This window comes from Sorex araneus, chromosome 3, assembly GCF_027595985.1.
Source record: "Sorex araneus isolate mSorAra2 chromosome 3, mSorAra2.pri, whole genome shotgun sequence".
Taxonomy (NCBI): domain Eukaryota; kingdom Metazoa; phylum Chordata; class Mammalia; order Eulipotyphla; family Soricidae; genus Sorex; species Sorex araneus.
This window is the reverse complement of record NC_073304.1, coordinates 98,099,105-98,126,484: the sequence shown is the minus strand read 5'-3', so window position 1 is coordinate 98,126,484 and position 27,380 is coordinate 98,099,105. Positions and strand designations below refer to the sequence as shown.

The window sequence follows — 27,380 nt, the reverse complement described above, 5'->3', positions numbered from 1 at the left end:
GCTGGGGGGCACCAGCTCTGTGAGCTTGGGCAGAGTCTGGGCCTCCCTGGGGCAGCTCTGCCCCGCCGGGGATCAGGAAGGGCTGGGATGTGCCGGTGCATGGGGCCAGAGACAAGCAGTGTTGGGGGGTGGGAGGTCTGGTCTGTTCCCAGGAGCTCTCCAGGGGTCTCAGGGGACGGCCAGTGAGGGGACAGGCAGAGTTAGCGGGAACTATGGAGGCGAGTGGCCTTGACTGCTTATACTTCTAATTCAAGTCTTCTTAGGCACCGGGATGGAAGCCAGGGTCTCACACAGGTCAGGTAAATGCTCTGCCATGGAACCACTTCCTGGACCCCCAAACCTCTTCTGAAAGGCCCTTCTGGAGGAACTCACTTGGCCGAGTGAGTGGGGTAGGGGGCGCTCTGCGGTGGGTCTGGGGGAGGAGCCAGCTCAGATGTGGGCAGTGCGGGGGTTGGGGGGTGGTCTGCTCTTCCCCAGCTGCTGCTGACCAGTGTCCACCACCCCCTTCACCTCCCTAAGCCTCCCAGTCGGCACCTGCCCGGGCCTGGGGGGTTAATTCTGCCGCCTGGGTGAGCCTGGCGTGGCGGTATGCAAATCCATACACTTTCATAAACTGCTTAATTAGGCGAATGTTAATGAGACGTTAATTACTGTTGTGCCCGCGGATCCCACGGAAATGGAGATTATGTTTCTCTTCAAACATCCCGTCTTAATTATAACTTGTGCTTCATTCTGCAGCTTGTGCCAACCCGGGCAGGGTGGGGTGGCAGAGGGGCGGACGGTGCCTCCCGTTCTGGGCGGTTCTCTCGTGCCACCTCCTCTCTCTGGTGCCACGTGCCTTCCTCACAGGGCTGCAAGCCACCTCCTGCCTGTGTCTTCTGGGCTGACAGGAAACTCTCGGGCCTCATGTCTCCCTCAGGCAGCATCCAGCCCCATGGGCAGGCTGATGTTGCAGTGAAGAAGGGGCCTGGGGCCAAGCAAGCAGTTTTGAGGGGCTGGTTGACAGGGTCGCGTGGTCCAGTGGCACATATCTTGGGGTGGTAGGTCAGGGAAGGCTTCCTGGAGGAGGTGGTGGTAGCCTTTGGATAAGTGTTAACATGGGAAGGTATTCACCAGGTAGATGAGGGTTTGAGAGATGAGGGTCTGTCTTGCTTAGGCAGAAAGTGGATATTTGAAGCTTCACCCACAGCATAACTTCCTCAGCGTGTACCCCAGTTCTGCCCCGTGCCCCAGGTTCCAACCCAGAGCATTGGCCTGGAGTACAGGAGGCTCTGGCGGGAGTCAGGACCGAGCCCCCGGGGTATGTGTGTGCTTCTCTCCACTGTCTGTGTCCGGGCCTCTGAGGCTGTTCTCAGGACCTGACGTGGGCTTGTGCGGAATGGGGTCCTGAGCCAGAGAGGCGGATGGTCAGGGTGGTCTTCCTGTAGGAGGCCTGCCTCTCAGGAAGGCCTGGAGACTGTGCCCTGCCATTGCACTTAGAAGATGAGTGTTGGGTGTTGAGCTGAAGATGTGCCGGGGCAGTGACATGGCTCCGTGTCCCCCAGGCCCAACACCATAGCCAAGGACCTAGAACAGACGTGTCCTCTCGTCCTCTGCCTGCCCGGCACGGCAGCTCCGTGCTGCCCCAGCCCCCCACTTCCTCTTCCATCCCCAGAACCAGGCGCCTCTGCTGTTCTGGCCATGGCGAGCCGCCCTCGGCCCACTGGGGCCCATCCCCAGCTCTGAGACTTCCGACTGGCCTCTGGGCCCTTTTACAGAAGACCCCACACCCCAAGACACACCAGCAGTGCCCAAGGTCACTGCTGTCCCCTTGGACCATCTCAGCGCCTCGGGGGGATGGCCGGGCCCACTCTGGGAAAACACTTGTTAGAAGACCCAACACATAAAGTACTTGTCCAGAAGGAATGAGGTTGGGCAGAGCCCAGAATCCCGGCACAGCCAGCACCACGTGTCCGGGGCTGGAGGGTGCCTCTGCGGGGAATGAAGGACATGCAAGCAGAGGCCTGCCCACTGACCAGTGCCGCCCAGCCCGCCTCCCTCAGTCCCTCATGTCCATTCTACAAGCGGGAAAACTAAGGCTGGAAGAGGCCAGGGGTGGGAAAGGGGACTCAGGCTGGGCCGTGGCAGGCTTTGGGGCGCTCTGGGCCCTCTCCCCTGGGTGCTGGAAGGGGACGTGCCTGCATGCCAAGGCCAGGAAACTGCCAGGGGCTCTCCCTCCGCACCCCCCATGCCCTTCCCTCTGAAAACTCCTTCTGGTGGACTCTTTTTCCAGCTCTTAATTACAGCGGGAGATTATTTACCTGAGATGTCCACTACCTGACCTCGACCAGATTAATGGGATTCCTAGAGTCTAGACATCTCAACTCGAACGAGCACAGTCACAGCAGGGGGAAAAGGCTTTTAGCTCATTATATGTATTTGCACAATTACAACTCAACCCTTTAAACGGGCCAACACGCCCCCAAAAATGAAATCAGCAAATTTCATCCATCCTAGCGCCGAGGGAAGGTAACTGGGATGCCTTTCCCCACGCATGCGGGCCTCTGCGGGGCCCCTCATGGTCTGCCCCTGAGTGGGGCCCCTCATGGTCTGCCCCCACATGCGCCGTGGGCACAGGTGGTGCTGTCTTAGAGTAGATTCAGGATGCGCCTGTGCCAAGGGGCTGTTGCGGAGGGCGGGTGCAGGTCCTGTACATGCTGGGAGCCTAGGTCCTATCCCAGCACCACCTGGTCCTCCAAGCACTGCTGGGCATGCCCCCCAAACCACGAATAAATACAAATAAGATGCACAGGAGCCAGGAGAGCTAGTACAGGGGTTAGAGTCTTTGCCTTGTCCACAGCTGATCTGGGTTTGATCCCCAGTGCCCCCAATGGTCCCCTGAGCCTGCCAGGAGTGATCCCTGAGCGCAGAGCCAGGAGTAAGCCCTGAGCAGCGCTCGGTGTGGCCCAAACCCTCCTCCCCCAAATGTGCACAGGCTGGGTTGAGAGCTTAGAGGACGGGAGCCCCTGCCTGGCATGCTTGAGGGACCGAGTTTGATCCCCAGTACTGCAAGTCTCCCTGAGCTCTCGGGGCGCGCCCTCAAAACCAAAATGAGAGAAAAGCAAAACCAAACAAATAAAAGAGACCGATCAGGCCAATGCCATATGCCTGTGCTCGATTTGCACCTCTGTGTCTGGTCCAGTCCCACTTTCACAGTCGGCACCGGACCGAGGGGTGCTGGGAGCCAGGAGGCCCTCACTCAGTGGTGGGTCACACTATCCCGTTGGCCCTGTCCGGTTCCAGACTGGTCTGCAAAGGCCCTCGCCCTGCCCCCCCTCCAGCTTCCCCCTCCACCAGCCAGTGTGTTTGACCCATCAGCTGCTTCTCCAAGAGTTGTGAGTCACCTCCGCACTCACTTCTAAGGAGGGGAAAAGCTGTCTGCTTGGAGTTATCCCCTAGGCCTGGGAGGGAGGGGACAGTCACTTTCTGGCCCCCCTGGGATGGGCCCTGCTGGCACCGGGCGGGCGCTGGCGTCCTGGTTACGGTTGGCTCCGAGGCTGGGCTCCCCAGGGGCATGGCCAGGGCATGGTTCAGCACGTTTGCTCAGCGGTAGGTTTAGACACCCCCACGGGGACTCGTGTTCAGACGGCCCCACCCCCTCCTGCATGCTGGGATTCGCCATGGAGCACCATCCACGCCCGGCAGAAGCCGCCCCCCCCCCCAGCCGCACTCCCTCTGTCCAGTCTGTGGGGGCTCCTGTTTGGCCAGCTGTGAGATGAAAGCTGATGCTGCTCCCCATGCTCTTCTTGTCCCCCCTGCAGAAAAGGTGCTTGTGCACCAGCCCCTAGTTACCCACCACCGCCCTGGCTTTCCCCAGTGGAAAATTGCATCAGCAGCTTTACTTTTTGGGGTGAGAGTGACTTGGCCTTTACCTATGCCCCCTGGCCCCCTCGCTGAGATTTCTCTGGCAGGGAGAAGTCCTGGTCCTCTCCCCCTGCCCTCTACCTTCCCGCTGCCCCCCATATCTCCTCTCCAGGCAAGTGTTCTGGCCTGGGTGCTGTTGGGGCCAACGGGAGGTGGGGAGTTGAGGCAGCATGTAATCCAGTACCGGGGAAGGGAGGGAGGTGCGGGCGAGGGTTTGAGAGGTGTGGAGGCCTGGGGCTCCTGTACATGCCTGCCCTCCCCCAGAGACCCCTCACTCTCAGCCCTGCTCCTAACTATGGTTCAGAGCTTCAGAACATCCCTTCTTAGTCTTCTTCGTTGGGGAGAAGGGTGGTTGCGCCACACCCAGCTGCAGTGAGGTCCTCAGGGGACCGTATGTTAGGGTGCTGGGATCTGACTGACCAAATGGATCGGCCGCATGCCAGGCTGGTGCTCCAATCCCTATATTGTCTCTCTGACCACCTCTTTACATCTGACATGTGTGTGTCTCCATCTGTAGCAAAGAAAAATCTTTTTTTGTGTGGTTGCTTCTTTTGGGGGGCCACACCGGTGATAATCAGGGGTTACTCCTGGTTCTGCACTCAGGAATCACTCCTGGCAGTGTTGGGGGACCATATGGGAAGCCAGGGATCAAACCCGGGTCTGCTGCATGCCAGGCAAACTCCCTCCCCACTGTGCTATCACTCCAAGATGCAAAGAGAAATCTTGATCCTCGGGTGGGGGCCTGGCTGGAGCTCAGACAGGTGTTGGCTGGAGTCGGCACAGCTGGGGGATGCGGCCAGACCACCTGCTTCCGCCCGACAGCAGTGGCCTGGTGCTGCCTGTGTGGAGGTATTTCAGAGATGGTGTTCGAGGGGCCTCCCCAGAACTCTCTGGGGCAGATGCTCATCACCAGGTTTGGGCTGGGACCTGGCTGGTGGGGGGTGGGGTGGGGTGGTGATGGTGTGGGGCGCCCGCCAGGCCCAGCTGTGATGGGAGGAGATCTGCACCTAAGCATCCAGCCCCAGATGCTGCGCTCAGAGTCGGGCCTGGGCCAGGCCCAGCGGGAGAGGACCGGAGTCTTTTCCTGTTTGGTCTTGGAGCCATCCTGGTGCCCGGGGCTGGCCTGTGCTCAGGGGTCACTCCTGGCGGTGCGGGGCAGGGGGAGTCCTCTGTGGTGCCAGGAGTCAAACTGGGGTTGGCCACATGCAAGGCCGGCACCTTCAGCCCTGCACTGTCTCTCTGGCCCCGAGGTCCTGGGTTTGACCCCTAGTGTTGCAAAGCAAGAAGCATGTTTTGAGTCCTGGCTGATCCCCTGCTTGTCCGGTGGAAAGGCTCACCACCACGGGGAAGCATGCCGTGACTGCCCCAGCTGGCTCCGAGTGGCCCCCTCCCCCAGATCTAGCTGACCCGAGAATCTAGTCTGGCGTCTTTCTTTCCACTCTTCCCAGAGAATATGGATTCCCAGGAAGGGTGAGGAGTCGTAGTTTGGGAGCTATAGACGGATCTGGATGGCCCCAGTTTCCTCAGCCTTCTGCTTCCATGCAGGGGGGAGGGGGGCAGATAAAGACCAAGCAGGACACCTGTTTCCCAGTCCAGCGCTTACCCCTTTGACCCCACTGATTTTCAAAGTAAGGCCCAGCCGGGTGGTGGGAAAGTACCCAGGAGAGCCAGCCGGGGCTTCCTCTTCTCTCCACTGCCTGTGACCCTCAGGCCGTGCAGGTTGTACATTCCCAGAACCCCCATCCTCTACCCTCCACCATTCAAAGAAAAATAATGGGGAGGGGAGGAAGGGGAGCCTGGGGGTGGGGCCAGCCGTTGACTTAAACGTTTAAATTAGCCTCACTTTGCTGAAAGCTGGGTGTCAGGATAAATCCATTCCTACAGTGTCATATATCTTTTCCTGAGTGGGAAGTTGGTGAATAAATGAATGCTCTTCATATATTATTATGTCCCGACAGCCAGGCAGGGAGTGCGGCCTGGTGATTAACGAGCTGGCCTTGGCCAAGCAGCCGGAGGTGGGCGGCTGACCCAGGGCCTGTGTCCCGGGACCTGTGCTAGGGTGAAGGGCCCAGTCAGGGGCAGCTGTGGCTACCTCCTCCTCCTGCCACTCTCAACCGGCTGCACAGCCTCTGTCCTCTTCTCGGGGGGCTTGAAGTGATACCTCTGTCACCCACGGTCTGATGTGGGCCCTGAGCTGTGACTTTGGGTCAGGAAACCCTGGAGGGCCAGAGAGCTCAGTGGGCGTGCAGGAGGCCTGGTCTGACCCCCAGCACTGCACGGCCCCGAGCATGCCAGGTCTGGCCCAAACAGAAATAAAAAGAAGAAAAGGGAAGAAAAGAAAGGAAAGGAAAAGAAGCACTTTGGTTTATCCAGGTCACGACATTCTTCATTGAACAGTGGGGAAATCGAGGCACAAAGCTGGAAGGGATCCCCCCATCCCGAGAGGGGCCCAGTCTCCACCTCTGTGGCGTGCGCCCCCACCCTCAAGCCTGGGGTGGGGGTGCACTGGTGGATGGACAGCCCTTCCCTGGACGCCTTGTCTCTGAGTCAGACCCACCGTGCTCCGTGCCTGGTGGGCCAACTCCAATTCTGGGGGCCGGGCTGCCTCTGGGGGGTAAGCTGGAAGTGGGGGTGACTCTCTGGGCACCCCCTCCATGCAGGACGTCCAGCACGTGCCCCTGCTGGGCCTGTCCCCGCCCAGAGCTGCCTGTGCACACGATGTGGCCCCAGCCCCGGCCCTGAGGCGGGGCTGCCTAATGAATTAATTCATGTTGGCAAAGTGCTTGGACATCTCAGGCTGAAGGGGGCTCAGTACGTTGGCAAAGTGCTTGGACATCTCAGGCTGAAGGGGGCTCAGTACGTGCCGGTCAGAGCGATTGTCAGGACCCGTAATTCCCGAGTATGCGCTGGAGCAAAGGCTCAGAAGTGGACAGCACAGGACCCCACCGAGACCCTCCTCCATAGCAGGGTGCCTCTCCCTCCCCCCTCTCCTCCCTTCCTCCCTCCCTTCTCCTTCTTCCCTCCCTCAGTCCCTTGTCTCATGTCTCCTCCTCCCTTCCTTGTTTTTCCCTCCTCCCTTGATTCCTCCTTCACTCCCCCTCCTCCCTCGTCCCCTTATTCCCTTCTCTTTCCCTTCTCCCTCCCTCATTCCCTCATTTCACCCCCCTCCCTCATCCCTTCCCTCCCTCCTCCTCCCTCCCTCTTTCCCCTCTCCCTCTTTCTTTTTCCCTCCACTCTCCCTCCTCCCTCTGTCATTCCCTCATTTCCTCCCTCCTCCCTCCCCTGTTCCCTCCCCCTTCTTCCCATCCCTCCCCCTTTCATTGCCCTCCCCCTCCCTGCTCCGCCCCCTCACTCCTCCCGCAGCCTCCCTCCTTGCACCCCCAGCTCTGGGCCACTGGCCTGCGATGCTGCCCGCCCAATTCCTGTGGCACTGTTGAAGGAGGAGGCACCTGGGCGGCCACTTCCCTCACCGTGGAAGCAAGGAGGATCCGGAAGGGAGCCTCACTTTCCTCTTGCATTAAGTGGGCCCCCAGGGATTCCGGGTGTCTCAGGTGTAGGTGCATGGAGCCTGGTGATACCTGGGAAGGTGCTCAGGGCTGGTGGGGGTGGGGTACCAGCTGCTGCAAGGTGCCTCCACACACTGTTGCACAGGGTTGGGGTGTGTTTCCAGCCCCCTCCTCCGTCAGACTGTGGTGTCAGTGCTTGTCTAGACGGTGAATCCCCGATGCCGGAGGCTGAACCACCTCCCGGCCTGAGTATGTGACCCCATGCTGATGCCCCAGCAGAGCCCAGATTCAGCACCAGGGACAGCGCCTGGGCGCTCAAGCAGCCTGGGCGGGGTGGGAGAATCCGACCACTCTGGGAGAGGCTAAGGGGATCCCCAGACGCTGGGAGCACGCCTGGCCATAGACCCCGGCCCCCTGCTGCGAGCACCCTCGTGTGCAGTCAGCAAACACGCAGCCAGGCTGCACCGGGAGACGAGGAGACGGCTGCAGTCGCCACGGTAGAGCCCGGCAGGCATTGCGGAACCTCGTGCTGAATTTGTGGGGCCTCTGCCAGGCACTCCCCAGAGGGAAGGAGAAGACATCCCTTCTTCAGAAGGGATAGCAAGGCGTTCCCCCCCCCGAAAAATAAAAACACGAGGTGGCAGTGTGCCTGGAGAGGCAGAAAGGAGGAAACAGGAAGCTGCCTGATTCCCCAAGCATGAGCTTCTGTCTGTGCTGGGAGCCCGGCCAGCGGGTGAGGGGCACACAGGGGTCTGGGGAGGGGGCCGTACCCCTGCCGGTGGGGATCCTGCAGTGTCCGCCTCCTACCCCAGGGCTGGCCTCATCTGCATGTGGCCGCCGGCAGGTGGGTCTTGTGGCTTTTGCACCTGAGCACTGAGCCTGTCATCTCTCAGACCCAGCACTGGCGTCCATCGGGGCAGGTGGGTGTGTGGGAAGGGAGGAACAGAGCCGTGCAGCCCTGCGGGAGGCCCCTCGATGTCCACTTCTGCCTGCCTGTGTCTGTCGGACACCACGGGGCTGTGCTTGGCTGCGGAATACGAAGCCACGTCCTTGATGAGGGGAGACGGACTTCCTGTAATCAGCAGTGCCGCCTGTGTGGAGGACAAAGTCTTCACTGCGGGCTCCAGGCTGGCTGTATGGGGAGCCAGAGGGCAGGATGGCCCGCCTGGAGGGGCCAGCGGGAGGATGGGGGACTAGGCAGGTGAAGCCCCAGAGATGCTGACCCTTGGCACTCGTTGCGTGGGGCCAGCCAGAGCAGGGAAGGCCTGGGGCCAGGTGGCTTTGGGTCCTGTCCCCAGTTCTGCCTCGGTGCCCTAGAAAAGAGGGGCCACTCCTGGGGCCCAGGAGGCAGCATGGGTGGTTACTGGCTGCACTTGACCGCTGAGGCTTGATGGTACCTGGCAGTGCCAGAGGATGAGCTCTAGGCCTCAGACACGCATAACAGTGCCCGTTTTCTTGGGGGGGGTCACACCTGGCGATGCTCAGGGGTTACTTCTGGCCCAAGCACTCAGGAATTACTCCTCGCAATGCTCAGGGGACTATATGGGATGCTGGGAATCGAACCCGGTCCACCACGTGCAAGGCAAACACCCCACCGCCTGTGCTATCTCGCCAGCCCACAACAGTGCTTTAACCGCCATCAACCCAAACTTTCTGAAACTTTCTCATCCCCGACAGTCCAGGCTCCGTGGGAAGGGGCCAAATGTCAGGCCCGGGAGAGGGGGCTGGGACGGAGAGGCCCAAGCCACTGCCCACTCTCCCAAGAAGCCTTCCAGGGCTCAGGAGAGGTTTCCCCTACCGCCTGCTGACATGCCCTCCTCACCCCCAGTCCTCCACTGTGTAACTTCCAGGGCCAGGCCGCCTGCCGTCAGGGGTCTTGTCATCCTGCGTGTCAGTCTCTAAGGGCTGTTTCTCGCTTCTCTCATACCCATGACTCACTGGCCCTGGAGCTGCCCCAGTGGACAGCGACAGTGGTCATTATGGCCGTTACCAGGAGCCCAGAAGCAGCTCTGCCCCATTCTGAGCACTCTGCATGCCACCTTCCCTGCTGGGGCCGAGACTGGGCTGGGGCTGTGCCCCTTGGATCGGGAGGGGGGAGGTCGAGCCGCAGGGCGTGGCCTAGAGGGGCCCGCGCTTTGCCCTGGTTGGCTTTGGCTGACGGTGGTCCCTGCGCTGGACACTGCGTGACTAGCGGAGCAGGAGCGGCGCGGGGCGCGAGGGGCCCTGCGTGGGAAGCACTTGGCGCCTCGCACAGATTTTGTGAATGGAAATCAGGGATCAGGATCGAGGTTGCCAGGTGCCTGGCTCCCGGGAGGGGCGGTAGTTTCCCCGCTGGAAGGGCCCCAGTGCTGGACCGGAAGCGGGGCCTGGGGGCGGGGGTGTGTTGGTCCCCGGAACTGGGAGAAGAGGCGCGGGCGGGGAGGGGGCTGGGTGGCAGCTGGGACCCTGACGCCCACGCGGTGTGGAGCGCGTGTGTGCGCGCACGCGTGTGGGCGGGTGTGTGTGTGTAAAACAAATAACTGGAAAATGGATTTAATTATAAGGCACTTTTAATAGCTATTTATATTTAATCCTGCTAATTCCGTGTCTGGTGTAGTCAAACTGCTATTCTGCGCCTCTTACTCATTTGCAAGTGAGAGTGGAGAGGATCAGGGAGAGGAGACAGCACCCAGGAGGCTGCCCAGGGGGGCCTGGGCTATGTGCCCCCACCGTGCCCTGCAGGAGGGTGGGCACCAGAAAGCTCTGCTCAGGTCAGGCGTGTCTTTCACCACCCACATCCCATTTCTCTTGACCCGCCTGAGCTGCTGGAGGAGTCCATGAAGCCTACGCCCCCCCCAGCCATATCTACTAATGCTTGTTCTGGTGCCCGCCACCCCCCACCCCACCTGGAGCTGGCCACCTCTCTGGACTCCATTCTCAGTCCCAGGAAGTTCCTAGCTCACTGGGAAGGTGATTGACAAACAAAGGAGTGACTGGCTCCTCTTCCCTTTGCACACGACCCTTTATGATGCGGGGCACCTGGGCACCTGGGCATGTGGGGTGAGTTGCAGGGGGAGGGTGTGTGGCAGAACCCCAGAGGCCCTAGACGGCGTGGCGGCCTGCACAGAGCTGTGGGATGGGGAAGAGGGTGTCCCTGGGGAGGGACCCCAGAGCTGGCCTGCGCAGGTCTGCCGTGACTGGTAGCTTTGGAGGCCTGGGGCCAGGGCACAGGGAAGTGAGCTCTCTCCCCTCTCTGCTCTGGGGATCCCCCTGAATTACTTTCTCTCAGTGCTGGGGGTGTGGGGGGTGTGGCCCTGCCCTCCTTCTGGACCCCCAGGACTACGGTGCTGAGGGCTGCGCTGCCCTTTATCTGCTCCTTCTGTGCTCCCCCGCCTCGGCTCAGGGTGGCAGCTGCTCGAGCCGCAGGAAGGCAGGGTGGGTGGGTGCCGCCCCCAGGGGCTGGCCTGGGCTGGAGGGGGCTTCCTCCAGGCAGCATATTATAGGCGGGGACACTGAGGCCCAGAGAGGTTCAGGGACGTTGTTAGAATGTTGGATTTCAGAGACAGACCTTTTGTGTGAGTTCTGGTGGTCTGAGGTGAGTGCTGGATACAGAGTGGATGGTCCTGCCAGGGGACAGCTCAGTGCGCTGTCCTTGGGAACTTCCGGCCCTGGGCCCTTCGCTCACATCTGTGGGCAAGGCTCCTCCCTGTGGCCTACGGGGTGGGTAGAGCTGGGCAGGGGGGTGGCGGCCTCTGTCTGGACTGTGTGCAGGAGAGAGCTTGGCTCGGGGCTGCCCACACCCGGCGTCCACTCCTGGCACAGTGCAGGCTTACAGCACTTGCCTTGCGTGTGGCTGGGCCAGATTTGATCCCCGGCATCCCACATGGTTCCCTGGGCCCACCAGGGGTGATCCCTGAGTGCAGAGCCAGGAGTAAGCCCTGAGCACAGCTGGTGTGGCCTGGAAGCAAAACCCAATCAGAACCAAAAAAAAACTGGCAGAACCAACCTCTGGCTCAGTGAACATGGGCCAGCCCCTTGACCTCTGAGAACGCTGGGTGTCTCCAGCAAGTAGTAGGCCTGGGGTCCCCCCTCCCCGGCTTTTGTGCTGAGGAGTTGGGGGTGAGTCCTAAGTGAGTCCTGAGTGTGAATTCTCCCTGGGGTATTTCCCCCTCACCAGGAGGCGGGATCCCCACCAACCCCACAGAGCCACAGGGGGTGTTTCCATCTTATCAGGAGGCAGGTGTCGGCCCCGTGGAGCCATGTGGGATATCGGCACCTCATCAGGAGACGGGGTCCCCATGAACCCCACAGTACCACGTGGGATATCTGCACCTTAGCAGGAGACGTGTCCTGTGAGCCCCGCAGAGCCCGTGTCCCTGTCATGGACATTCCCATGGTGAGAGGAGAGAGGCTGGGGCGGCTGCGCCTGCGTCTCTGCCTGCTTCCCACTGCCCTTCCCAGGCAGGTTGGCATTTCGTTAACTTGATTGAGGGCTTTGTTCCCAGTCCCCCTGGGACCAGCCTGGGGACTGGCCAGTGTCCGGACGCACGGCGGGTGGGCACTGATGGAGTCAGGCCCCATGTCCCTGGGTGGAGATTGATGACTCGGCACAGGGCCTGGCGGACCTGGGGCAGGTGTCAGCTGTCATTTACACCAACACCCTCACACCCCTCGGGACCGCCTGCTGCGGCATGGCTGTGATGGGGGACACGGGGCCAGGGACAGAGGGACATGCCTACTGCTTGGGCGTTATTTTGCTCTGTGCTAAGAGAGGGAGGGCAGGGAGGCTCCCCTGGAGAGGTACAACCTGAGGGCAGGACCCCACCTCCACCCCACGGCTTCTAGTCTGGCTCCTCGTGACCTTGAGTAAGGCCCTGCTGGTGCCCGGCCTCAGTCTTTCCATCTGGCCAACGGGAGCATTGGTCTGGGCCAGCTCCACCTGGATCACTTCTTCCTCCCTGATTCGAAGGAAGTTTGCAGAAGGGTTTGAGATGGGTCTGGGGTGGGGGTGTCAGGGATGGGGGTGAGGGTCCCCGGCGCACACATGGCTGGCGAGGAGTGGGCTGCAGATGTATGTACTGCCAGCCGCTGCGGTCGGCACATTCATTACACATCGCTAAGACGGATACACCCCCCAGCTCACCTGGCGCCTGAGCCTCGGGATTTATTTCTTCCTGAATGGGACCATCCATCATGTTAGCGTGGCTGCCAGCGGCACGGTAGGCTCCTGCCGGAGCCTCTGGGGGCCAGGGGGCTTCTTATCCTGTAAGCTCCCTGCCTCTTTACCTGACTGCCCTTCACCCACCTGGCACGGGGTCTCTCTGTCCTCCGGGCCTGCCCAGCCCCCAGCCAGCCTGCCCGGGGAGAAGCTGAGCAATCAGCGGTGTCTCCCAGGAGGAGGTGTTTGCACGGGGTCCGGCTGTGAAAAGGCAGCTGGGCAGATGGAGGTAGGAGTGGGGGGCCTTCAGCGGCAGACCCCTCTCTGCTGTGCCTCTCATGTAGGGGGCAGTGCCCGCTGTCCACAGTGGGGCTGGCCCGCTGCTTGTCCCCTCTTGTTCCTCCAGGGGTGTCTGGAGGTGATATGGACTCCCCACTCTCCTAGGGCAGCTCAGGAGGAGTCAGGTCACCCGCATGGGCCTCAGTCGACACGGAACCCCATGTGCAGCTCTGCTAGTGACATGTGATGCAGGGCGGGTCCTGCCCCGACCTTGATACACGGCTCCCTCTTCTCAAACTTGACTCCTTGGGGAAGGTTCGGGACGGTTCCAGGGGGTGAGTGGAGGTTGGGTGGGTAGGGGCCAGAGCGAGAGCGTGGCCGGGAGGACACTTGCCTTGCAGGCAGCTGGCCCAGGTTTGACCCCTGGCACCCGGTATGCTCCCCTGAGTCTCTCCAGCAGGAATCCCTGAGCACAGAGCCAGGAGTAAGGCCTGAGCTCAGCCAGGAGTGCTCTCCACCCCCACAAAAAAAAGAGTTGGGTGGGTAGAGACAGGTTGGGGTGGTGATGATTCTAGATTGTTGTGGAACTGTTGGTTATTGTGGGTTTTTGGTTGTTTGGGGGCCACACCCGGCTGTGCTCAGGGTTTGGTCCTGGCCGTGCTCAGAGGCTATATGGGGTCCTGGGGATTCAGCTCAGGTTGGCTGCATGGAAGGTAAACACCTTTTCCACCGTGCTGTCTCTCTGACCCATAGCGGGGCCCTCGGGACTGTACTCGGGGCCTCTTTATCACAGTCTGGTTAAGAAACCCGACTCTGGGGCAGGCTGCCCACTTGTGGATTTTAGTTGCATCATTCATTTACTGTGTGATCTTGGGTAAAGGACTAAACCCCTCGGTGTCCTGATTCTCGCCTCAAGTGTTTGCTGTTTTGGTTAAATATGTTTGTCTGTGGGGTTAGACTAATGCTAATAACTAAGAATTAGCTGCTATTGTTATTCTTATTGAGGCTGAGGAGAGACTAGGGTAGGGGACAGGACCTGTGATGAAGGTAGAGTATCTAGTATCCGCACACCCCTGTGTTGGGGCGTTCCTAGGGTGTCCTGGTCAACCAGCCTGGAGGTCTCCCTGGAGGTGGTGACCCATACTCTGCTCCTGATATGTTCTTGTCTGTCTCATGCATGCGAGACCCTTGGGTTCTGGCAGAAATCTCAGAAAGGGGCTGTAGAGGCAGCTAGTGCTAGAACACGTGCCTGGCAAATGTGAGGCCTTGGGTTTGATTCCCAGGGCCCCACATACGTGCACTCTCAGTAAACACTGCCTGGTTCGAGAGTCAGTATGGGGTTGAGGCGCCTGCCTGACATGTGGCCAGCCCTGGTTTAGTCCCTGCACCCCACGGTCCCCGGAGCACTGCCAGGCGCAGCCCTGGAGGCCCCCAAGCACTTCCTGGGGGCCCCGGGGAAATCCCAGCACCGCAGGCCCGAGCAGCAACGAGTTCTCAGAACCCCACATGGGCTGCTGCGGGTCCGAGAATCCCTGCAAGGGCCTTCTGTGCTCCTGAGCCCCTCGAAGGACCCACCAAATAAAAGGACCTCTAGTGCTGAGCCGGGAGTAGTCCTTGGCCAACAAGCCCTCAGACCAAGCCCTGAGTGCCCCTTGCTGGGGGGCGACTATGCCCCCGCCCGCAGCCCCTGCCCGAGGCCATTGCTCCTCTCGCTTCTGTTCCTGCGTCTCTCTGGGCTCCCCGGCCCGAGCCCCAAGAACGGTGACTGTGGCCTTCCTAGTAAGGCCCTTCAGCCTCTGGCTTCCTTGACCCCAGGAGGCAGGAGGGGGTCCTGGGGACCCCCAGGAAAACCTGAGACAGTCCGCTCCAGGGATTCCTCACACGGCCCCCTGGAGGAGTGGGGGGGTGGGTAATTTCTTAAAGGCTCAGGCTCAGGTGAGCCAGCCCATGTCCCGGGAGCCCAGAGGGACGAGAGTCGGGGTGTGTGTGTGGGGGGGGACGCTGTGGGGCTTAGATCTGTGCCCCAGCCTGCAAGGCCCCTCTGAGCCCTGGCCCTGGCCCCTGGTGTTGGAGCTCCTCAGGGGTCGGGTGGGCACTGGCGGTGGGGGGCTGGGGGCCCGGACTTACACAGGGTGAGGGGGGAGTGCAGAAGCCACTGCTCCCTGCGCCTCAGTTTCCCCGCTCCAGCCTGACTTCTTGGAGGCCAGGTGAGGTAGGGATGCTCCCTCCTCGGGCCTGTCCTGAGCATCTGTCCCCGGTCCCCTGGGCATCCGCAGTCCAAGTGCCCGTCGACTCAGAGCCCAGCCCTGGCTCTTCCGGAAACACTCGCTGATGTGCTCAACCCTGGCGCCACCTACCCGTGTTCCCAGTCTCCCCGTGTCCCCGGCCTCCCCATTGCCCCTGGCCTCCCCATTGCCCCTGGCCTCCCCATACTCCTGGCCTTCCCATACCCCTGGCCTCCCTGTGCCCCTGGCCTCCCGATGCCCCCTGGCCTCTCCATGCCTCCAGCCTCCCCATTGACCCTGGTCTCCCCTTGCCCTCATCTTCCCTGTGCCCCCGGCCTCCCTATGCCCCCCAGCCTCCCCATATCCCCTGCCTCCCCGTGCCCCTGGCCTCCCCGTGCCTCTGGGCTCCCCGTGCCCCCAGCCTCCCACCCTCCATCCTGCCTCTGCACCGGGGTCTGGCTATGGCTGTGGAAGGCGGGCTGGCACATGCACCCAGCAGCTGTGGCCTGGGCTGGCTGCGAAATGCCCGGTGTGTGGGAGCCAGGACGGACCAGCCCTGGGGTCAAGGGCGGCTCCGAAGTCAGACTCAGAGGGGCCTTGAGTGCCAGGTAGGGAATCCCAGGTCAGGGGAACCTCTGTGGGCAGAGGGCAGGGAGGGCCGCCCTGGCCCGTGAGCCTGAGCACAGCCCCCTCCCCAGGCTCTTACTCGTCCTGAAGATTCCCACTGCCTCAAGGACACCTCCTCGGGGAAGCCTTCCCTGATTTGAGTCCATACTCTCTCCACCGTCTTTCCCTTAAAAGTCTCCCCACAAGATATACCTAGAATGAAGAAGCCCTGAATGTGCTTTCCCACTCACAGGTACCCCAGTCATCACCAAGGTGGCCCTGGTATGAACTCTGAGCCCTGAACCTTCCTGCTTTCGTAGTCAGACCAGGTGATACTCAAAGTGGGCTCCAGGACCCCCTAACTACTGCCTGGGAGGCCCTCCCAGAGCCCACGCCCATGTGATCACGGACTGTCCACCAGTCTAAGGCCGCTGAGGGCAGGGGCCAAAGGGTTGGGTGTCTCCGGTCCCCGTGCTGCCCCGGCACCTGAATCTGCATTTAGCTGGACGTGTGGGGAGTGCTTGGGGCACAGAGCCTGCCAGCTGCAGGCTGAGGGGTGACAGAGCCCAGCCCCCGGGCGCTGTGTCCCCCTGCGAAGAGCTGCTGGCCCAGCAGTGCCTGCCTGTGACCCCCGGCCAGGGGGGGCGGCCAGCCCGCTCCCTGCCCCAGAGCTGCAGGCCAGCAGCCGGGCCCAGCACAAGCCCTCAGGCCAGTGAGGGGCTCAGGGGCGGGGGCGGCCCGGGGTGGGGCCTGCAGGAGCAGGGCGAGGGGTGGATCCAGCCCTGACCTCAACGAAATTATTTTTAAAACCTGCAAGAGAAAAGGGGATATTTTTAACCTTTGTTCCATCCAGGCATCCCAAGGGAAGGGCAGGGGGAGGAGGAGGAGGGGGAGATGGGAGAGGGCCGGGCCGGGGCTGGGCCTGGGCTGGGGGCTGGGGGCTGGGGGTGGGAGCAGTCCGGTAGAACTCTGAGGATCAGCTTTTTTTTTTTTTTTTTTTGTCCCCAGCCCTTTTGCCTTTTTTAAAAGCTGCAAACAGCAAGAGGGACAGTGGAGTTCATTATATCGAGTTATCTCCTCCGTTCCAGGCAAAGATCAATCTTCCGAGTCTTGCAGCTCCAGCAGGGGGAAGGGAAGAGAAAGAAAACGGGAGGCAAAGAAAAAAAAAACTCCCTGGACCAATTTCCGTTGGCTAACACGATTACTTGGCTGCCTGGCAGCAGCGCCAGCTGTTAGTGGGCGTCTGTCCCCCCCCCCCCCCGCCCACCGCCACGCTCAGTGACCGGCTCCCCCCACCCCCCAGGCTCCCTCCTGAATGGGACTGGCAGGCGGGCAGATGTGAGGGCCCAGGCTCCTTGGCCAGGGCTGTGTTTGGGGAGGCCTCGGGTCATGAAGCTCCGGGCTCAGTGGCAACTCCTGCTGGCCTGGCCTTGTTCATGCCCACCCCCACGGGTAGAGTGTGTAAGGGGGATGAGAGTACGGGCTCTGGAGCCCCGCGTAGCTCTGCTCCTTCCCTCCCTCCCTCCCTCCCTCCTTCCCTTCCTTCCTTCCCTCCCTCCCTCCCTCCCTCCCTCCCTCCCTCCCTCCCTCCCTCCCTCCTTCCTTCCTTCCTTCCTTCCTTCCTTCCTTCCTTCCTTCCTTCCTTCCTTCCTTCCTTCCCTCCCTCCCTCCCTCCCTCCCTCCCTCCCACCAGCATTGACTGAGCATCTCCCTCACCCCAAGGCAGCTGTGAATGGGCCAGGGGTCCCCTGCCTTATAGAGTTCATGATGAGGAGACGCTTACGACACAGGACACATGACAGCAAGATCAGGCCCAGGAAAGAGCTGAGGGGGGAGCAGTGGGGGCAGGGGGCAGGGGGGGTGGAGGGTGGGATGGAGGGTGGGCGGGGGAGCAGCTCTGAGCAGCACGGGTCGGGGGGGGCGGGGGAATGGGAAGGGCAGCTTGGGGCAGCGCAGACGGGACCTGAGTCTTGGGGCGCGGAGACCCTCACCTTGGCAAAGGGGTTTGTCTATACTTGTCTCTGGTCCCTGTGGGATGGGGGAGCCGGTGGGGTCTGGCAGATGGGAGAGGACAGCGGGGGGCCCTGGGAGGCTGTCTGGGGTCCAGCTGCCAGGCTTTGCCGGTGGCTTGGGTGTCGAGGCTGAGGGAGATGTAATTTGGGGGATAAAATGAAGAGTTCTGTCCCAGACAGGTCTGCTGGGCGAGCAAGCAGAGATGACAAATAGTCTGTAGACAGGCAGCTGGGCCCCTGGCGCGGGGCCACAGCTGGGATTTAAAGCCACAGGACCCCTCGAGACAGGTTGAGAAGGCCCCAAGGTGCGTGGAGGAGACACTCCAAAAGGAGGGTGACGAGGGAGGCTGACACCTGGGAGGTGGCCTGGGGGGGGCTGCCCTGTGAGGGGGAAGCGCCCCTGGGCCGGGTGGGTCAGCTGGGTGGCGGGGAGGGAGGGAACTGGGCCACAGTACTCGAGTTGTGCCCAGAAACCCGGGCTCGGGGCAAGGAGGTAACTCAGAGGGCTGAGCGCGTGCAGGAGGCCACACTGCACGGTCCCCTGCACACCCTGGAGCAAAGCCCCAAGCAGCGGGGGTGGCCCCCAGCAAACCCAGTAACACCTGGGTCTGCCTCTCTGCACCCAGAAGCAAAGATTTGCCTCGAAAGATGCAGGAAAACGCAAGCACTTCCCGGGTCCAGAACCGGATGCCTTCCTCCTAGTTTATAATAGTTTGGGCTTGTTTTTATTTGGGGGCCATCCCTGGCTCTGTGCTCAGGGCTGACTCCTGGTGGAGCCTGGGGGACCGCACCCCATGTCGGGGAGGCAAGTGCCCGCCCCGCTGTGCTGTCCTGCTGGCCCTTGTTCACGGCATTGGTAGGATCTTCCCCGGCTGTGTGACTTCACACTCTGAGCATTACCTCTCTGAGCCCCAGTTCCAAAGCTGCAAAGTGCTGCCTGCCCAGCCAGGTGCACAGTGCGTGGAGCTGTTCTTACGTAAGTGCTCCGGGACGCCAGCGACGCTTCTGGGAGACCTTCTGCCTGAGCATCCCGTGCACAGCAGGAAGCCCTGGCGCGGCCTTGGGGCACACTGACCATGTGCCAGAGACGGGGTTATTTTTCTGGCTGTGTCTGAAATAAAACCTGTGACCTTCCTTCTCACGCATCAAGGGAGGGATCTGCCCAGGGTCTGCCCACGTGGGAAGCCCCCTGCAGCGCTCTTCATGTCTCAGCCCGTGCCCCCACCCTGCAGGTGACAGTGGACCCGGCGTGGCAGCCCGCACTGGGGGGCTTGTCAGGGGAATTAAATGAGCTCTTACGTAAAGTGCTCGGCCCGGCAGGGGGCACGGGGAGGGCTGTGATCTTGGAGTGCTGTCGGGGGAGGTCTCCAGAGCCTCTCGCTCTGTGAGGACTGTGATGCATCCGCCCAGAGGCTGTGTTCTGTGTGTGTGCGCGCGCGCACGTGCACACATGCTCACCTTTTTGTTCTGCAGGGTGGCGAGAACCAAGAGAGAGAGACCACATGCTCACTCTACAGACAGTGTGCTCAGAGCTCTTAACAAGAGAAAGCTTTATGGACTCCGTGTCTGGTAGGATGATGGTGTCCAAAAGTGGACACTTAAATGTCCCCTCCTCCAGGGAGCCTTCTAAGATTACACCAGCCCACGGTGCTTCTGTGGTTCAAAAGCCAGCTGTCCCACGTTGGTGGCTCTGAGTCAGCAGCGTGTGCATGTGTGTGTGCATGCATGCACGTGTGAGCACGGTCATCCTGATTTCCATATGGCTTTCCTGAGATCCTGGATGTGCAGGGAGGGACTTGCCGTAGCTCTCCACGGAGTGCTCAGCTCCTCACTATCTGGGAGCAGGTCGGAAACGCCAGGCCACCAGGCCGTGGGCCCTGCCCCAGATTTGCGGCATCAGTGCCTGGGTGACTTTGAAGTGTGTGTGTGTGGCTACTGCTGGGGAAATCAAGGCAGAGCGAGGGGGCCGGCCCCCACTGTGACCCAGCCAGCCTTGGTCACGCTGTGCAGCGACAAAGCCCGGCTGAGTCAGACCCGGGTCTCAGGCGGAGGGGGAGTGGGCGGGCTGCGGGCCTGGGCAGGGTTTTGGCCCAGTGTCCAGCAGAATGTCCGCTGATGGGTCAGCAGCTGCCCGCGGTGCCCACGGGCCTAGCGAGGCCGGAGCGCGTGTCCCTCCCGGAGCCCCCGGCTTCCTCTGGTCCAGCACTAGGCCTGCCTGTCCTCTCACCACTCCCGCTGTCTCTCTGCAGGGGTCCCGCTGAAGAGCCCCCGGAGCCCTGCTGGCTGGCACCCAGTGAGGTAAGAAGCCGAGTCGGCTGGTGGGGAGGTGGGGTCGCGAGGAGGCGTGGGGTGGGGGGGCTCTGTCCTTTGCCCGGCCTCCTCTCTGCCTCTCTCTCCTCCAGCCATGCCCGTGCATGGCGTGTGGCTGCGATTTGGGGGGCAGTTCTGGGCGGGACGGAAGAGGGTGGCCCATTGGTCTGGTGGTTTCGGGGCTCTGGGGTGCACCTTCAGGGCTTCTGGAGGCACCGGGCAGACACAGGTGCAGGGAAGGAGGAGGCAGAGTTGGGGGGAGGGGCATTGCCATGGGGGCTGGCCAGGGCGACCCTCGAGACTGCAGGAGGTCTGGGTGGTGGCCTGACTCGCCGATTGTGTGTGCGTTTAGGAGACCACCATGGTGATGAGGCTTGCAGTGGGGGACCGGGGGCCGGGACAAGGCCCTGCGTCCTGCCCTCCCACCGGGCCCACAGACCCCTCCTGGCTGGCTTCTTGTGTCTCCTCGGACTCGGCTCCGGCTCCGAGGAGCTTTGCTGAGTGGATGGTTTTGAGGAGGGTTTCTGGCTCTAATTTGGCGTCAGGGGGCCCCCCTGAGTGTGTCTGCTGAGTCAGCCTCGCCTCCTTGCTCAGGAGGGAGCAGGAGGGTGTGAAGTGGGGGAGGTGGCAGCCTGCCCCCTCCCCCAAGCTGTCTGCAGCAGTGCCTGCCCCTGGTGAGGTGGGAGGGGAGCAGCGAGGGGCGTGGGCCCCCCCATCCTCCCCCACCCGGCAGGACAAGGCTGCCAGGTGGTCAGCCTACCGGTTCATGGGCTGCGTCCACGCCCAGCCTGTTCTGTCTGTGCTCCTCCCAGGTAAAGGCTCACATGCACCTCAGTGCCTTTGCCACAGGGACGAGTTCCTGGTGCGTGGCTGTGCGTGAGCCCGCAGGGGTGAGGCATGTCATTGGGAGGAGTCCACAGAATCTAAGGACTGGAGCAGTGCAGCCCTTGGTAGCTCAGACCTGTCTGCCAAAGCCAGCACAGTCTGCCAGAGCAGCCAGGAGGAACTGCACCCAGTGGACCCAATCCAGGCAGACTGCCTGGAAGAGGGGGTGCTCATTCTTATTAATTTGCCATGGTTGATCGCCTCTTTCAAGTCGACAGGAAGCCTTTTCTTTTGCAGTTAATTAGCTCATTTATCTTATCTTTACCCCACGAGACAGAGCAGTCTGTCCCCTGCCTACCAGCCGAGGAGGTAGGAACAACTCTGATGACTGAGGTGGTTCATCACAGATCCACCCCCAGCCCCCAGGTTACAAATCCCTCCGTCACGGCCCCCCACGCTGCACATTGCCTCCCAGTCTGGGGGCCCCCACCGGGAGGGACGTGATGCAAACCACGGACTTGGCACTCTTGTCGCCTGGCGGGTCTCCAGGAGCTGGGATCTGCCTCCAGAGAACCAGGTCGGGCAGGGTGCGGCTGAGTCACTGGGGGTGGGGCTGGGGGGGCGGTGTCTGTCTGGGGCGGAAGTGCCTGTGGGCAGGGCTGGTGGTGCAGTTGGGGGCCCAGCAGCGGGTCCCTCTCTGGGGCAGCCCTGCTTCCTGGCCTCGCCCGGGTGCCCCTGCTCAGTCTCTGCCCCTTGGAGGCCCCCCAGACCCTGCCCCCAGCTGCGGTCCCTGGGCGGGCCGAGGGGGCGGGCCTGGCTGACGGGCTGGCGGGCAGAGGGCCCCGCAGCTGGGCTGACCCTGCCAGGGCAGCCCTATTCGCACGCAGTGGCTGAGGGGGGCACCCGGCCTGTTCCGGATGGCCGGAAAGCCGTGCTGGACAGCGCCTGGGAAACCTGGGCAGTCGCATCCGTGGGGGGCGGGGGAGGAGCGACACCTGGGCACGAGGCGTGGTCAGCCCTGGCCAATGAGCTGCTCTGGGTGAAGGGGAGAGTGGGCGGGGCTGCCTTGTTCCGGGACTTCCGGAAGACCCCACCCCACTGCACCCCGCTCCACCCCAACCCACTGCTCCCCACCCCATCCCACCCCACCCCACCCTGCCCACTGCACCTCCCCTCACCTCACCCCACTGCACCCCACCCCACCCCAGCCTACTGCATCCCACCCGCTCCACCCACCCCACCCGTCCCACCCACTCTACCCCGCCTTCCCCAGGTTCTCGCTGCAGGGTCCCAGGTCTGGCCCTGGGGGCTGCTTTGCTCTCAGTCCAGCGGCCCAGGGCTCCGGTTCTGGCGCAGGGCCCAGTGCTCACTCTCTGATTAGGGACTTCATTTTCAACTTTATTCTTTATTTTAGTTTTAGCCCCGCCCCCCCCCCCCCCCCCGCAGTGCCACGCCGTCCACTCCTGGCTCAGCGCTTGAGGTCACTCCCCGCGCTGCTGGGGGCAGCTCCTGTGCCCACAGTCAGCCCCGGAGCGGTCCCTCCCGCTGAGCTCTCCTCTGGAATTGCTGCTTTGGACTTGGCTCCGTGTCTTTGCGTCTCTCCTCTGTGAGCGAGGGCCCTACCCGCCGCCCTCTGCCTCCTCCCTGCAGTCCAGTCCCGGGTCCGCGCTGCTGGGGCTTGGCTGCGCAGGGGAGCGCTGAGAGCTGCGCCTTCTGCGCCTGACCCCAGCATTTGCCTGGTTATGTGACTCGGAGCCCCTCTCCGCCCCTCTCTGGGCTCCACTGTCCCCACGTGGAGAGTCGCCTCCTCAGATGGCTGCTGGGAAGATGCTGGGAGCACGGGACACCGGCTGCTGCATGCCAGGCCTGTGGCGGCCTGGGAGTCGGGGGTGGGGGGGTGCTGTCCTGCAGGGCAGAGACGGGGGTGGGGGCTCAGCCCCGCCCTTGACCTGGGTGCTGGGGGGCCTCGTCTCCGGCGGGGTGTCCCTGGGCACCCCTTGTTGGAGGCCCTTTGGAGACCTGAGCAGCGCGAGCAGTCCTAAGAAACTCAGCCTGGCGCGAGCCCGACTCCAGAACCTTCCAGCCGGGAGACCCGGGCAGGTGCACAGGCTCCCCGTGCCCCCGTTTTCCAGCGTGGGGAGGAGAGCGGGAGAGCAGCCCTCCTGGGCGCTGGAGAATGGACGGGCCGCCTGGCTGCCGAGGACCATGTCCAGCGCAAGGCCAGAGTCCAGAGGGACGGGCTGGGTCCTGCCTGCCCCCTTACCCCTTCTCCAGACCCCGGGGCCTGGGCTTTCATGGCCTGAGGAGCCGCCACGTATGTGTGCAAGGACAGTCCTTCTTTGTGTCTTTGTTTTGGTCACGTACGCATTGACCGTGCGTTTATGGCCCCTGGTGTGTCCAGCCGAGGGAGATGCCCAGCGTCCGCGCATGCGCAGACCGATGCAGGGGGCGGAGCCGGGGGATTGTGCAGGGTAAGGCCAGCCCTAGTGCGAAGGGAGTGAGCCCTGAGCACCACTGGGTGTGGTTGCACTCCTGCCTCCCACCTCCCTCCAGCAAACAGGCTCAATCCAGGTCATGGAAAATGGGGTGAAATTGGAGGAAGACCCTCAGGGAGCACTCAGGGTCTGAGTCCGGGCTGAGGATGGGGCCTGGAGCTTCCTGCGGACAGGTGGAAGGGAAATAGAGCCAGGGGCAGTGTGGCAGGGTGAGGAGGGGGCCCAGGGGGGCGGGTGGGGGTGCTGGGACTCGGCAGGCTTACCCACAGTGCCGCTGGGTCACAGCTCGTTGGCCGAGTCGCCCCCGTGGCCGCGTGGGGTGGACAGCTGGAGCCCCAGGGCTGCTGAGCGAGGACCTGCCCGCTGCCCAGTGGTTCTTGTCCTTCCCACCTGGACCCAAGGCCCGGTGAGCAGTGGGAATGGGGGGCCCTGAGCTGGGGTTTGATCCAGCTGCAACCCCCTGCCCCACCTCCAGAGTCTGGTCTGCTGTGAGAAGACCTGCACAGAGATACCCCTTCCAGCCCGCAGCCGGGAGCTGAGCGGCCAGTATGTTCCTTCCTGGCCTCGCGGCTCTGGGGAGGCTGGGGCTCGCCTGGGCCTGGCCGTGGCGCCAAGTCGGAAGGGCAGAGCTTTTCCTCCAGGGCTGGGCTGGCCAGGGTGCCAGTGGGGATGGCTCCCACCCATCCAGCCTTCCCTGTACCCCACAGAGTGCAGGCTTTGGGGGACAGGGATCTGGGGCCTGGTCTGGACTAGGGGGGCTGGTCAGTTCCAGGCATGGAACCTCCCTGGGGTGCTGGGGCATGGTCTGGCCAGGATGCGAAGGATTCCTGGGACCACATGGTCCCCTGAGCACTGATCCGGGAGTAGTTCCTGAGTACTGTGGGGTGTGATCAAAATCAAGAGGGGGTGGAAGGAAAGGAGAGAGGGAGGGAGGAGGGAGAAAGAGGGAGAAAGGGAGAGAGGGGAGGGAGAAAGAGGGAGAAAGGGAGAGAGGGGAGGGAGAAAGAGGGAGAAAGGGAGAGAGGGGAGGGAGAAAGAGAGAGGGGAGAGAGAGGAAGAGAAAGGGAGAGGGTGGGAGAGAGAAGGAGAGAGGGAGGAGGGGGGAGAGAATGAGAGAGAGGGAGAGGATGGGGAAGAGAGGGAGAGAAAAGGGGAGAGAGGAAGGGAGAGAGAGGGAGGGAAAGGGTGGGAGAGGGAGAGAAAAGCAGAGAGAGAGGGAGAGAGAAGAAGAGAGGAGATGGTGGGAGAGAGGGAGAGAGAAGGGAAGAGAGAAGGAGAGCGTGGGAGAGAGGGAGAGAGAAGGGAAGAGAGTAGGAGAGGGTGGGGGAGAGAAAGGGAGAGGGGAGAGAGGAAGAGAAAGGGAGAGGGTGGGAGAGAGGAGAGAGGAGGGAGGAGAGAGGGGGAGAGAATGAGAGAGGGAGAGGATGGGGAAGAGAGGGAGAGAAAAGGGGAGGAAGAGAGAGGGAGGGAGAGGGAGGGAGAGGGTGGGAGAGGGAGAGAAAAGCAGAGAGAGGGAGAGAGAAGAGAGGAGCGGGTGGGAGAGAGGGAGAGAGAAGGGAAGAGAGGAGGAGAGGGTGGGACAGAGGGAGAGAGAAGGAGAGAGGAGAGGGTGGGAGAGAGGGAGAGAGGAGAGGGTGGGACAGAGAGGGAGGAAGAGAGAGGGAGAGGGAGAGAGAAGGAGAGAGGAGAGGGTGGGAGAGGGAGAGAGGGAGGGAGAGGGAGGGAGAGGGAGAGAGCAGTGCTCGAGGTCACTCAGCTGGGGAGGGGACGCCTCGGGGCTCCATCAGCTCTATGTGAACCCCCAGCTAGAGGGGGGCCAGAGAGCAGGAGGCACCCTCCCTTCGGCAGTCACCATCAGACTGTGCGGCCCCCAGGAGGAGGCTTGGGGTCAGGCCTCAGGCAGGCCCCGGGGCTGTGTAGTGGTGGGGGGCGGTACTCACAGCCACCGGCAGTGGCAGAGCCCTGAAATGTCCCTTTCAACTCAGCCTGTCACATCAGGCCTGGCTGGACAAGGACAGGGAGGGGACAGCCTGGTCAGGGACAGGGCCCCGCGCTGGGGAGGAGACACAGCTCTGGCCCAGCTAATCCCCAGCCTCCGTTTCCCCCTGTGCACCAGGACAACGGAACCGGGTATGTTTTTATTTGCCATGAGTCACCCCAGGTGCTAAAGGGACTCAGGCCTCCACCAACTCCGAGCTCAAGGGGGCCAAAGTTGACCCCAGCTCTAGAGCAGCCTTGCGGTGCAGGCCACAGAGGCCCTGTCAGGCCCTCTGTCTTTCTCGTCCCTACCTCTGGCTTGTTTGGGGGCCCCGGACCTTCCAAATGTGCCCCCTCCCCCCAAATAAACCTGGACGAGTGCAGGGGGTGACTGGTTAGGTGCCGAGGCTGTGTGCAGGTGTGCTGAGGTGAGGGCGGCCTTGGGGGGCGTCCGTGCGGCAGCATAGACCCCTGTGGCACCAACACAGAAGGACCCCCACCCCCAGCTCCTGCGAAGGGCTGCGAGTGGGCGCACGCTGGGTGCCCCTATATATAGCGGTGCAGACGCGCACCCCGGCTATTTGTGTCCTTCCTCCTCCCGCGGTAGGGGGAGGGGAGAGAAAGTAGTCCATCTAAAAATACAACCCGGGGAAAATATCACCACGCCCGGCCCCAGCCGAGACTGTCTCCTGCTCTCGCCTCCGCCCCCGCGCCCCGACTTACCTCACTGCCGCCTGGGCTCCTTTTGGGACCAGGGGGGCGCTGCTGCCTCCCCCAGCCGTGGGGGGCGGGCGGGAGTCTCCCCCACCTCGCGGGTGTAGGGATGGGCCCAGGAGGGCTCCCTGCTCCCCGGGGCGGAGGGCTGCGTCTCCCCACGTGCTTAGCATGTGGCTCGGTCCTGCTGCATGTGACTTTGGGGGTGCCACTTCCCCGGGTGGTGGTGCTGAGGTTGAAGGTGGGCTGCAGGATAGCTGAGCCCCCTCTGCCTTCATCCTGGTGGGATGCCAGCGCCGTTTCCCCCGGCCCTCTCTTCCCTCTGCCCTGCTTTCGGAGGCTGTGTGGGTACCGTGTCGGTTTAGGGCCCGAGAGATGGTTCACGTGAGTCCTGAGACCCGAGTTCACGGCAAGTGCCCCCTCCAGCCCAGCTCCTCTGTGTGTGGCCTGGTGGCCCCTGTATCGTGTCACGGGTTGGTGTCACGCTGAGCTCTGTTGGGAATGGCCCCGAACCCCCATCCTGCCCCCACGCTGCTGGGTGTGGCCTCCACATAAAAACCAAGAGGAAATCAGGCTGGGGGTCTAGGTCACCGGGGGGCACTTCCCTTGCCCGTCGCCAACGGGGACTCCATCCCGGCATCCCATAAGGTCTCCTGAGCCCTGCAGGGAGTGATTCCCGAGTAAGCCCCGAGATAGTGGGGAGCAACCCCCAGCTAAAGCTCCCGCCCAGGTCCATGGGAGGTGTGTGGCTTCCATGTGGCTATGAGTGTGGCCTGAGAGGGGTAATGTCCTCCAGGTCAGCCCTCGTGCAGAACGACGCCCTTGTCTCTCCTGTCATGTCCTGTTGGCGTGTGCTGGGTAGGCCCAGACACAGCCAGGAGAGTCGCCAGGCTAAGGGTGCCGCCCCCTGGCCCCCCACCTCCAGCTCCTCATTGCCTGTTAGCCTTTTTCTTTAGTTTGGGTTTTTTGGGGAGGGATTTTGTTGTTGGTTTGTTTTGGGCCACACCCAGAAGTGCTCAGGCTTACTCCTGGCTCTTACTCCTGGCTCTGTGCTTAGGGATCACTCATGGTGGGGCCTGGGGACCATTCGGGGTGCTGGCGATTAGACATAGTCTGGCTGTGTACAGGGTGAGTGCTGGGCTCCTGTCTCTGGATCTTGCAGCTCCGCACCCCCTGGTTTCTGGGGCTCTGAGAGGGCACCCCTGGGTTAGTGTGGGGGCCGGGCTGGGACTGGAAATCCTGCAGCAGTGGGGACCAGTCTTCGGATCCCTGAGTTCCCGCCGATCAGCGTTGGTGCCTGTGTAGCAGCTGGTAGCCGCTGCTGGCCATTCTGACCGTGTCCAGCTGTATCCAGGGAGGTACGGCGAAGGGCCCTTCAGAAAATCATGACC

At 62.3% G+C, this 27,380-nt stretch overlaps 1 protein-coding gene across 4 annotated transcripts in view; it reads left to right on the top strand.

Annotated features, from left to right (window-relative positions):
- The window catches only part of LINGO1 (leucine rich repeat and Ig domain containing 1), a 158,127-nt gene that overhangs the window by 41,639 nt on the left and 89,108 nt on the right, over positions 1-27,380 (top strand). For 3 of the 4 annotated variants that reach the window (XM_055130935.1, XM_055130933.1, XM_055130936.1), the window contains one exon: positions 19,918-19,966. The gene's annotated coding sequence lies outside the window, so the exon portion shown is untranslated. Of the gene's footprint in view, positions 1-19,221; positions 19,238-19,917; positions 19,967-27,380 lie in introns of those variants that run through there. The other variant, XM_004611749.2, reaches the window with a different exon arrangement.